This window comes from Aegilops tauschii, chromosome 5 (assembly GCF_002575655.3).
Source record: "Aegilops tauschii subsp. strangulata cultivar AL8/78 chromosome 5, Aet v6.0, whole genome shotgun sequence".
In the NCBI taxonomy this organism is placed as follows: Eukaryota; Viridiplantae; Streptophyta; class Magnoliopsida; order Poales; family Poaceae; genus Aegilops; species Aegilops tauschii.
Window position 1 is genome coordinate 324,017,513 of NC_053039.3, and position 13,175 is coordinate 324,030,687.

The window sequence follows — 13,175 nt, forward strand, 5'->3', positions numbered from 1 at the left end:
AAAACAAGATCCTAGCTGCCTAATGTACATGCGATCATGGGTATCTCAACATCACCGACACCCACACGGGCATGCGATCCACCTTATAATTTTTGCCACCTGCATTGCGTACTGGTGATCAACTTCCTCGAATCATAATGGCGTCGTCTGACCTAGCTTCTTCTTTAAACGGAGCCCTTTTCTCATGAAATTTTGGTCTGAACATGTGCTTCAGCGGAATCCATCCCGGTTGAATTGTAGGACATGCCCACAGATCAAAACCCCACCGAGGAAATTTGGGATACATAGGAGGTGCACAGCCCCAATATGTCGGCTCCATTGCAAAATACGACCGCTGGCCATATGAATTTCTTTGCCATCGCTCATGACCACCAGATCTAGGATGCTTATTACCACCGAGCTGGTTAAACACATTATTGGTCTTGCGTGAGATGTATTTTTTTCAACAACATGTTAACGGTCGGCTTTGTTCTTTTAGTTTGTCTCCTCCCTCCATTGACTTTCCACACTGCTATTTCCAGATTTTTTTGTTTGATCATCCTTGGAGAAGCACTATCATCAACAATATTTATTTCTCCTGCGGACACGGTCTGATCCGACCGAATAAGCATTTTCTTATTCTCAAACTTGACCATATTGATAGGAAAAGGGTCGCTATTGAGCTTCATCTTAGAACCTTCTGTAAATGTCAATCGTTCTTCATTAATGGCCGTTTGCACCTCAGTGTTGAACGCATCAGAAGGGCTCGAAGCTGTTGGGGAACGCAGTAGTTTCAAAATTTTCCTACGCACACGCAAGATCCATCTAGGTGATGCATAGCAATGAGCGGGAGAGTGTGTCCACGTACCCTCGTAGACCGAAAGCGGAAGCGTTTTATCAACGCAGTTGATGTAGTCGTACGTCTTCACGATCCGACCGATCCTAGCACCGAACGTACGGCACCTCCCTGTTCAGCACACGTTCAGCTCGATGAAGTCCCTCGTACTCTTGATCCAGTTGAGGCCGAGGGAGAGTTCCGTCAGCACGACAGCGTGGCGACGGTGATGATGAAGTTACCGGTGCAGGGCTTCGCCTAAGCACTACGACGATATGACCAAGGTGTGTAACTGTGGAGGGGGTCACCGCACACAGCTAAGAGATTGTCTATTGTTTCTTTGGGGTGTCCCCTGCCACGTATATAAAGGAGGGAGGAGGAGGAGGCCCGCCCTAGAGGGGGCGTGCCAAGTGTGGGGAGTCCTACTAGGACTCCCAAGTCCTAGTAGGATTCCCCTTTTCCTTTCCGGAGTAGGAGAGAAGAAAGAGGGAAAGAGAGAGGGAGTAGGAAAGGGCAAGGGGGGGGGGGCGCCGCCCCCTTTCCCCTACTCCAATTCGGACCCATGGGGGGGCGCCTCCTTCCCTTTGGCCTGCCTCCTCTATTCCCGTATGGCCTAATAAGGCCCAATACTTCTCCCGGCGAATTCCCGTAACTCTCCGGTACTCCGAAAAATACCCGAATCACTTGGAACATTTCCGATGTCCGAATATAGCCTTCCAATATATCGATCTTTACCTCTCGACCATTTCGAGACTCCTCGTTATGTCCCCGATCTCATCCGGGACTCCGAACAAACTTCGGTCATCAAATCACATAATTCATAATACAAATGTCATCAAACGTTAAGCGTGCGGACCCTACGGGTTCGAGAACTATGTAGACATGACCGAGACACATCTCCGGTCAATAACCAATAGCGGAACCTGGATGTTCATATTGCCTCCTACATATTCTACGAAGATCTTTATCGGTCAAACCGCATAACAACATACGTTGTTCCCTTTGTCATCGGTATGTTACTTGCCCGAGATTCGATCGTCGGTATCCTCATACCTAGTTCAATCTCGTTACCGGCAAGTCTCTTTACTCGTTCCGTAATGCATCATCCCGCAACTAACTCATTAGTCACAATGCTTGCATTACCGAGAGGGCCCAGAGATACCTCTCCGATACACGGAGTGAAAAATCCTAATCTCGATCTATACCAACTCAACAAACACCATCGGAGACACCTTTAGAGCATTTTTATAATCACCCAGTTATGTTGTGATGTTTGATAGCACACAAGGTGTTCCTCTGGTATTCGGGAGTTGCACAATCTCATAGTCTGAGGAACATGTATAAGTCATGAAGAAAGCAGTAGCAATGAAATTGTAACGATCATAATGCTAAGCTAACAAATGAGTCTTGTCCATCACATCATTCTCCTAATGATGTGATCCCATTCATCAAATGACAACACATGTCTATGGTTAGGAAACATAACCATCTTTGATAAACGAGCTAGTCAAGTAGAGGCATACTAGGGACACTTTGTTTTGTCTATGTATTCACACATGTACTAAGTTTCCGGTTAATATAATTCTAGCATGAATAATAAACATTTATCATGAAATAAGGAAATAAACAATAACTTTATTATTGCCTCTAGGGCATATTTCCTTCAGTCTCCCACTTGCACTAGAGTCAATAATCTAGTTCACATCGCCATGTGATTTAACACCAATAGTTCACATCACCATGTGATTAACACCCATAGTTCACATCTCCATGTGACCAACACTCAAAGGGTTTACTAGGGTCAGTAATCTAGTCCACATCGCCATGTGATTAACACCCAAAGAGTACTAAGGTGTGATCATGTTTTGCTTGTGAGAGAAGTTTAGTCCACGGGTCTACCATATTTAGATCCATATGTATTTTGCAAATTTCTATGTCAACAATGCTCTGCACGGAGCTACTCTAGCTAATTGCTTCCACTTTTAATATGTATCCAGATTGAAACTTAGAGTCATCTGGATCAATGTCAAAACTTGCATCGACGTAACCCTTTACGACGAACCTTTTGTCACCTCCATAATCGAGAAACATATCCTTATTCCACTAAGGATAATTTTGACCGATGTCCAGTGATCTACTCCTAGATCACTATTGTACTCCCTTGCCAAACACAATGTAGGGTACACAATAGATCTGGTACACAACATGGCATACTTAATAGAACCTATGGCTGAGGCATAGGGAATGACTTTCATTCTCTTTCTATCTTCTGCCGTGGTCGGGCTTTGAGTCTTACTCAATTTCACACCTTGCAATACAGGCAAGAACTCCTTCTTTGACTATTCCATTTTGAACTACTTCAAAAATTTGTCAAGGTATGTACTCATTGAAAAAACTTATCAAGCGTCTTGATCTATCTCTATAGATCTTGATGCTTGAGGGAGTCCTGGACTAAGGGGTCCTCGGGCGTTCGGCCTGTTAGCCATGGGCTGGACTGATGGGCTGTGGAGATACGAAGACCGAAGACTGCACCCATGTCCGGATAGGACTCTCCTTGGCGTGGAAGGCAAGCTTGGCGGCCAAATATGTAGATTCCTTCTTTGTAACCAACCTTGTGTAACCCTAGATCCTCCCGGTGTCTATATAAACCGAAGGACTTAGTCCAGAGAGGGAGATACTCATTACCATAGTCATACAGGCTAGACTTCTAGGGTTTAGCCATTACGATCTCGTGGTAGATCAACTCTTGTAATACTCATATTCATCAAGACCAATCAAGCAGGAAATAGGGTATTACCTCCATAGAGAGGGCCCGAACCTGGGTAAACATTGTGCCCCCCGTCTCCTGTTACCATCGACCTTAGATGCACAGTTCGGGACCCCCTACCCGAGATTCGCCGGTTTTGACACCGACATTGGTGCTTTCATTGAGAGTTCCACTGTGTCGTCCCCAAAAGGTTTGATGGCCCCTTCAATCGTCAACAACGATGCTGTCCAAGGAGAAACCTTCCTTCCCAGGCAGATCTTCGTATTCGGCGGCTTCGCACTGCGGGCCAACTCGCTTGGCCGTTTGGAGCAGATCGACAGCTACGCCCCTGGCCATCAGGTTAGATTCGGGAGCTTGAACTACGTCGCGGACGTCCGTGGAGACTTGATCTTCGCTGGATTCAAGACCGCTGCGATCGCTCCTGGTCACCCCGATGAACATGACCTAAATCTGTCATCGGACCACATCCAGGAGACTGCTCCTGTAACTGCTCTGGCCGTAGATCCGGAGCATATTGCATCATCCAAGGATGGGAGGCTCAACCCCACCGCGGAGGCCACAGATTCCACGGCGTTGGAGCCGAACATAGACCTAAAGTCACACGACATCTTTGTCACCGGAACTCCGGACTCGTCTCTGGTCATAAATTCCGAGCCATGTGCATCCGCGGACGCCGAACTTGATCGCTTACCGATCTTTGAGTTTAGCGTCGCAGACATCTTCCAACACTTGCCCTTCGGCGATGTGCTAAACTCATTAAAGAATCTGTCCCTGGTGGGGGACTCACAGCCGAATTATGTCCGGTTCAAACTGGAGGCTGATGACGGGGGAGAATTCAGCTTCCCACCCGCCACCCACTTCATAGCCACTATCGAACACTTAACCGACGTGCTTGATTACAGCTCCGACGACATTGGCGGTATGGACGACGATGCCGACGAGGAGTAGGGCCAAAACCCGCCGCTTACCAGACGCTGGACGACCACTTCTTCATATGACGTATACATGGTGGATACACCTAAAGAAACTAACAACGATGACAAAGAGGATCCAGTTAAGGACAAACCTCCTGAGACACAGCCCCGACATCGGCGTCAGTGGCGCCGGTCTAAGCCACGTCGTACAAAAGACAACAACACCGGCACCAGAGAAAATAATACTCTAGACGAAGCCGAAGACAATGAAGACCCTGTCGGGGCAATCTCCAGACAGGATGAATGGGAGGGCGGGCACGTTAGCCCTGATGAACAGGCCATACACGAAGACTCGGAGGATAGTAATTATCTTCCGCTCTCCGAGGAAGAGGAGAGCCTCGGCAACGAGGAATTCATCGTGCCTGAAGAACCTCTCGAGCAGGAGCGCTTTAAACGCCGGCTAATAGCCACTGCAAGCAGCCTGAAAAAGAAGCAGCTGCAGCTTCAAGCTGACCAAGATCTGCTCAATGATAGATGGACCAAAGTCCTGGCCGCCAAAGAATACTGCCTCAACGGCCCAGCCAAAAATTACCCGAAGCACAAATTGTTACCCCAGTTCGATGACGAGGTGCGGGAGCCCGTACCATCATCGCACAACACGGCCGGCCGACCGCCACGCGGTCAGGATAAAGTGGCAACTCAAGCCGAACACCGGACCGCCCCACCTCTCTGTAAAGGCTAGAATAAGACAGCTCGGGGTTGTGCATACGACCGTCGACAGGACTTGGACAGTAGAGCAGGACACACAAGATCGATCTATGGATCGCGATGACGTGCCTCGACACACGATGACGGCTACCTATTCGGGTGTGACAAACCTAGCCACGCCCGGGCCGAAAACTGTAAACAAACTCCATCGGAGGTACGTCACAGTGTGGCCCAGTATAGAGGCGCCGCACACCCTCTTTGCTTCACAGACGAAGTAATGGAGCATGAATTCCCAGACGGGTTTAAACCCATGAATATCGAATCATACGACAGAACAACGGATCCCGTGGTATGGATCGAGGACTTCCTTCTCCATATCCACATGGCCCGCGGAGATGACCTTCATGCCATCAAATACCTACCACTAAAACTCAAAGGACCAGCTCGGTACTGGTTAAACGGTCTGCCAGAAAACTCTATTGGCTGCTGGGAAGATTTGGAAGACGCCTTTCGAGACAACTTCCAAGGAACATATGTCTGGCCACCGGATGCCGATGACTTAAGCCACATTGTCCAGCAGCCCGGAGAGTTAGCCAGGAAGCTCTGGACTAGGTTCTCAGTTAAAAAGAACCAAATCATCGATTGTCCGGACGCGGAAGCCCTTGCGGCCTTCAAACACAGCGTCCGGGATGAATGGCTTGCCCGCCACCTCGGCCAAGAAATACCTAAATCCATGACAGCCCTTACCGCTCTAATGACCCGCTTTTGCGCGGGAGAAGAGAGCTGGCTCGCTCGTAGAAGCAACAGTGCCTATGACCCGGGCACTTCTGAAATCCGAGACGGCAATGGCAAGCCACGATGCAGCAAACACAAAAGTCGCAATGATAATGAAAGATCACGCAACACAGCGGTCAACGCCGGATTCAGCAGTCCCTAATCCGGTCAACGGAAGAAGCCATTCAAGGCGAACAGAGATGGACCATCCAATCTAGACAGGATATTGGATCGACCCTGCCAGATTCACGGCCACCCCGATAAACCAGCTAATCATACCAACAGAAGCTGTTGGGTCTTCAAGCAGGCCGGCAAGCTCAACGCCAAACACAAGGGGAGGAGGCCGCCCGGCGATAGGGACGATGAAGAGATCCACCAACCAAATACCGGGGGTCAGAAGCAATTTCCCCCCGAAGCAAAAACGGTAAACATGGTATATGTGACACACACCCCTAGAGGCGAGCGCACGAAACACTCCCTCCGTACAGGAGGTCATACTACGGATACCTCAGCCGAACTACACTGCGGCCTTATCACGCCGCATACCACGTCGGCCATCACGCCGCCGGTCTCCATTCAACATGACCGATCAATGTCCATATTGGACTAGCAATTCGGCTTCCGCCGTTCGCCTAATATGCCTTCGAAGTGGGTACCGCGCATACATATATGCACTTGAAATACCCTGGGCACCGGCGGAAGCACAATACGGGTGTGCCTGCAACCCCCTACTTTTCTAACTGCCCTTTTTCCCTTTTATTATCCCCTTCACAGGTAGCTCAAAGGCCGGTCACCCCCGAGGACTCCACCAGAGTTCGGGTTCGTACGATCATCCAAGGGTTATTCCTGTCAAGGAATCCCTTAACCGAGGACAGGCGGCGCAGACGTGCAACAGGAGGTCCAAAATAACTTTTTGTAGACCGAGCTCTCTATTCCGAGCCTGTAAAGTGCTTTTTTTCCTCAGCCTTCGACCCCTAGCATGTCAAATAGCCAGGGTTGTGGCTTTGTTATCTATATAATACTTGGCATATCACTCAGCTCCCAGTGCACGTAACCAGTGTCCAGTATTGACTTTTTCCTAATCGACCCGAATTTTTGCTCCTGTGGTTGTTTTACACACACACCTCGGCATAATTCGCTAGGGGCTCGGTATGGGAACAAATGAGTTGCCGGCAAGTCCGAACAGCTTTATAGCGTACTTCGGCGTCACAAGTTTGGCCTTATATGCATTAGCTCCGAATCATGTCTTGGGTCAATAGTTGGGTTGCCCGGCTCCTGTGCTTGCTACCCTACGTTCCGCTCTATCGGCTAGGGTAGTAAAGGGAGAACTACTACGATTGTGCTTCCAGTTTATCTGGTCAAGCACCTCAGTAGAGAAAGCCGAGAACTGACTGTCATGATGCAGCGAGAGCTGGTCAACCACTCGACGACTTATTCGAATCTTTAGCGATTCTCTCTGTGTTATACGAAGGATCTTTTTCAGATCATCTGTACAACGCATCGTACTAAAAATAAGCCGCGTACTTACCAGGGGCTAGATCGTAGACCCACCATAAAACTCCTATGGCTAAGTGAAAGTGTTAACGCCCTATAGTCTGATTGCCTGGTTCACCGCATTGTCACCTCCTTCATGGACCAATACGTTGGGTCAAGAGTGATCAAATGCTTTTCCGAACACCCCCGTACTTCCTACGAGGGGGCTGAAGCCGACGACTGGAAAACTTTCAGATTATATAAAAACGGCTACGCAGGAGGAACAAAAAGCCTTCGAGCAAAACATAAAAATAGATTAAATATAAAATTGTCTTTTACAATCCCCTTACACCTCACTCAAATACTATGACTTTCGAGCATTGACCCTCTATCAAGCGGGCAGCCTCTAAGACGTCTTAAAAATAATGCTCCGGTGCGTGATAGTCCTTGCCCTTGGGTGGACTCTTTGCTGCAACATCGATGGCCTTCATCTTCCCCCAGTATGTCTTGACACGGGCAAAGGCCATCCGTGCACCCTCAATGCACGCCGACCGCCTCATAGCGTCGATACGTGGCACTGCATCAACAAGCCACTGCACCAAGCCGAAGTAGCTATTTGGAACAGGCTCAGTCGGCCACAGCCGGATTATGACATTCTTCATGGCAGCGCCGGATATCCTATGAAGCTCGGCCCATTGGAACATCTGTTCATTCAGCAAAAGAGGGCGCTTTGACGCGCCAAATTGTGACCAGAAAAGCCTCTTCTTTGCATACCCCTCTCGCGCCTGGTAAAACTACGCCGCATCGGAAGAACTCTCCGGCAAGTCTAAAAACTCGTCCGGAGAACTCCACACTTGGTTAAGCTAAGCATAGTTCGGATTGCCGAACTTAGTCTGTAACAAAAAGGGCTTACCGGCCATAATCTCCCCAGCTTGGCGGATCTCCTCATGGGCTGCTCTGGATTCAGACCGCGCTTCTCTCGCCTCTCGTAAGGCCTTGTCAAGTTCAGCCGTTTTGGCTTCATTCTCCTTCTTAAGAAATTCACAGCGGCTAGTAGCATTTTTTAGTTCGAGCGCCATTGTGGATATTTTCTCCTCGTCTTGGCGCCGAGCAGCTTGTTCAGCCTTTAACTCAGCCGATGCCTTTTCGGCAGCCGCATTACTAGACCGGGCCTGCTCCTTGGCTCGGGCCAGCTCCGCCCGAAGAATCTCAACAGTGGCAGCACCATCTGCAGCCATGCATATCCCAGTATGCAATTTTCAGCGTCATGCTTATATTACAAATATGTATGTATACAGGCTGCTCCGAATATGTACCTTGCGACTCGTCAAGATGCATATTGATTAACGCGATGTCATCCGCTGCCACATCAAGCTTCCGCTGCAGCTCGGCTACCTCCGTAGTCCGGACAGTTGCCAGGGGGAAACGGCATGCGTTCCAATTACATCATATTGTTACCTGAGCATATCTTTTTGATCCTCCGATCGCCTCCCTTGGGAAGGCAATCCGAGTCTCAGGGGCTACTATCTATACACAGGTGCATTTTGCTCTTAAGGTACAGTTGGAAAAATTATATCACAAACCTCAAAGCCTCTTAGCAGGCTCGTAAAGGCTTCATTCAATCCGCTCTTCACGGACAGAACCCTCTCGACCACCGTACCCATCAGGGCATGGTGTTCCTCTGAGACAGACGCTTGTCGCAGCAGGCTCGTCAACATATCCAGCGCTTCTGGATCTTCGGAAGCCGCTGCAGGAGTACGGCCTTCCTTTGAAGGAAGCCGTTCACTTGTTTCCAGAATCATCTCTGGCTGTAAACCGGATAGTCCGGGACCTTCATTGTTGGCCCCCGAACCCCGAGCAGTGGATGGACCACCTTCGGGTAAGGTTCTCTTCGCCCCCGCACTACTTGTCGGTCGGGAGAAACCCTCCACGACGACACCTCGAAGTCGTCCGCCCTGTTGGGCGAGGAAGTCGGGGGAGGCGTATCGCTCTCCATCATCTCTGGGAGAAGGTCTCCCGAGGAAGAAGATTGCTGAGGACAACTGTGCGCAGAACTGCGAAGATATATATATATATATATATATATATATATATATATATATATATATATAAGATGCTACTTCGGTAACAAGAAAGGAGCAGCATATGTTTAAAGCACCCTGCTTCACATACGATTTGGTTGGAGGCCTGTCCTCATAATGGAACCGCGCGACGATCTCGCTTGCCAAGCCTGAGCCGCCCGACGATGGCATTTTGCCTCTCTTGGGAGACCTCCCCTCCCGATCTTCGGAGGCAGCCCTTTTCTTTCCATGGGGAGAGGGGATGTTCGCTCCTCCCGCACCTTTGTCTTTGGGAGAATAAACTTTGATTTCCCCGGACACAATGTCTAATCCGTCTCCGGAACAAGGGTCACCTCTAGTGTCCCTATTCTTGCCCTCCTTCGTCGGCACCTGGTATGGTGTCGGGGCCAGCATCCTCGTTAGCACGGCGTCCGCTGAGTCTTCTGGAAGAGGGGTCGGACACCTGATTTTCTTTATCCAACCCTGGAAAAAGACGGTTTGCTCAGTACCCTATTATGGTACGTTTGACTGAAAGGTGTTCGGGAATTGAGTGCTTACCGAGGTGTCCGGATGGTTGCAGTCAAGACCAATATCTTCCGTGGTGTCCGGCCACTGCTTTCGTTTCCCAAAAAATAATTTCCACATTCCCTCGTGTGTAGTGCCGAGGAAGTGCTGAAAAGTCCGTGGCCCTTCTGGATTAAACTCCCACATACGGAGAGGCCGTCGCTGGCACGACAGGGTCCGGTGGACTAGCATTACGTGAATAATGTTGACAAGATCAATATCCTTCTCAATAAGGCTTCGGATGCGACTCTGCAGTGTTCGCACGTCATCAACTGATCCCCAGTCCAAGCCCTTGTTAATCCATGATGCAAGCTGAATTGGGGGGCTGGATCGGAATGCAGGCGCAGCTGCCCACTTGGAACCACGGGGCTCGGTGTTATAGAACCACTCTTGCTGCCATAAGTCGGAAGATTCTGTGAAGGATCCTTTTAGCCAAACAGCGCTGGTAAGCTTGCTCACTGAGGCTCCCCCGCACTCTGCCTGCTCCCCCTCCATCACCTGCGGCTTCACATTGAAGGTCTTGAGCCACAAGCCGAAGTGTGGAGGAGTTCGGAGGAAGGCTTCGCACGTGACGATAAACGACGAGATGAGAAGAATAGAGTCCGGGGCGAGATCGTGAAAATCTAGTCCATAATAGAACATGAGCCCCCGGACGAAGGGATTAAGGGCAAACCCTAATCCTCAGAGGAAGAGGGAAACAAACACGACCCTCTCGCCGGATCTGGGGGTGGGGATAACCTGCCCTTTCGTGGGAAGCCGATGGAGGATTTCTGCGGTCAGATATCTTGCCGCGCGAAGCTTCGCGATATCCTCCTCTGTGACGGAAGAAGCCACCGACCGGCCTCGATGGCTGGATCCGGACATGACTGAGGCTTGCGGCGATTGAAACCTGGGTGTTGGAATTCGAGGTAGTAAGGGTTGAGGAAGAAGCAAGCATGGAGAAGGAAGACGAGTCTGTACCCCTTTATAAAGGTCGTGAATATCTAACGCCTCCTCCTGGAACTTAAAGCTTGCCTATTCCCAAGGAGTTGTATCCTAAAGACGGTTGGGTTACCCACGTCCGTGTTGATAAAGAATCCCTTAATAAGGGGACACGATCTTTGCTTGGATAAGACGTGCCAATGACAACCGCGTCTCGGAACGTGGGGCAGCAGGCGAAAAAACGGTTCGAAATAATGACCGGATTGACATGTTGTCATGTTGTAAAAGGTTGCCAGAGGATTGGACTTATAAATTATTATGCCCTCTGTGGAAGTATAAGCTACTTGTGTTGCAGAGCTGAACTCGATCGTCCGAAGACCACTGTGAAGTATCCGGAAGAGGGGAACCCGCCTTGCAATGCCGAAGACAAATCTGCGCACCGGACTACTCGTCATTGAAGCCAGGTTCAGGGGCTATTGAGGGAGTCCTGGACTAAGGGGTCCCCGGGCGTCCGGCCTGTTAGCCATGGGCTGGACTGATGGGCTGTGGAGATACGAAGACTGAAGACTGCACCCGTGTCCGGATAGGACTCTCCTTGGCATGGAAGGCAAGCTTGGTGGCTAAATATGTAGATTCCTTCTTTGTAACCGACCTTGTGTAACCCTAGATCCTCCCGGTGTCTATATAAACCGAAGGACTTAGTCCGAAGAGGGGGATACTCATAACCATAGTCATACAGGCTAGACTTCTAGGGTTTAGCCATTACGATCTCGTGGTAGATCAACTCTTGTAATACTCATATTCATCAAGATCAATCAAGCAGGAAGTAGGGTATTACCTCCATAGAGAGGGCCTGAACCTGGGTAAACATTGTGTCCCCCGTCTCCTGTTACCATCGACCTTAGACACACATATCGGGACCCCCTACCCGAGATCCGCCGGTTTTGACACCGACAATGCTCAATATGTAAGCAGATTTATCGAGATCTTTCTTTGAAAAACTCCTTTCAAACACTCCTTTTATGCTTTCCAGAAAATTCTACATCATTTCCGATCAATATGTCATTCACATATACTTATCAGAAAGGTTGTAGTGCTCCCACTCACTTTCTTGTAAATACAGGCTTCATCGCAAGTCTGTATAAAACTGTATGCTTTGATCAACTCATCAAAGCATATATTCCAACTCTGAGATGCTTTGCACCAGTCCATGGATGGATCGCTGGAGCTTGCACATTTTGTTAGCACCTTTAGGATCGACAAAACCTTCTGGTTGCATCATATACAACTCTTCTTTAAGAAATCCATGAAGGAATGTAGTTTTGACATCCATTTGCCAGATTTCATAAAATGTGGCAATTTGCTAACATGATTCGGACAGACTTAAGCATCGCTACGAGTGAGAAAATCTCATCGTAGTCAACACCTTGAACTTTGTCAAAAACCTTTTTCGACAAGTCTAGCTTTGTAGATAGTAACACTACTATCAGCGTCCGTCTTCCTCTTGAAGATCCATTTATTTTCTATGGCTTGCCGATCATCGGGAAAGTCAACCAAAGTCCACACTTTGTTCTCATACATGGATCCCATCTCAAATTTCATGGCCTCAAGCCATTTCGCGGAATCTAGGCTCATCATCGCTTCCTCATAGTTCGTAGGTTCGTCATGGTCAAGTAACATGAACTCCAGAATAGGATTACCGTACCACTCTGGTGCGGAACGTACTCTGGTTGACCTATGAGGTTCGGTAGTAACTTGATCCGAAGCTTCATGATCATCATCATTAACTTCCTCACTAGTTGGTGTAAGCATCACTTGAACTGATTTCAGTGAAGAAATACTTTCCAATTCGGGAGAAGGTACAATTACCTCATCAAGTTCTACCTTCCTCCCACTCACTTCTTTCGAGAGAAACTCCTTCTCCAGAAAGGATCCATTCTTAGCAACAAAGATTTTGCCTTCGGATCTGTGATAGAAGGTGTACCCAACAGTCTCTTTTGGGTATCCTATGAAGACCCATTTCTCCGATTTGGGTTCGAGCTTATCAGGTTTAAGCTTTTTCACATAAGCATCGCAACCTCAAACTTTAAGAAATGACAACTTGGGTTTCTTGCCAAACCACAGTACATAAGGTGTCATCTCAATGGATTTAGATGGTGCCCTATTTAACGTGAATGCAG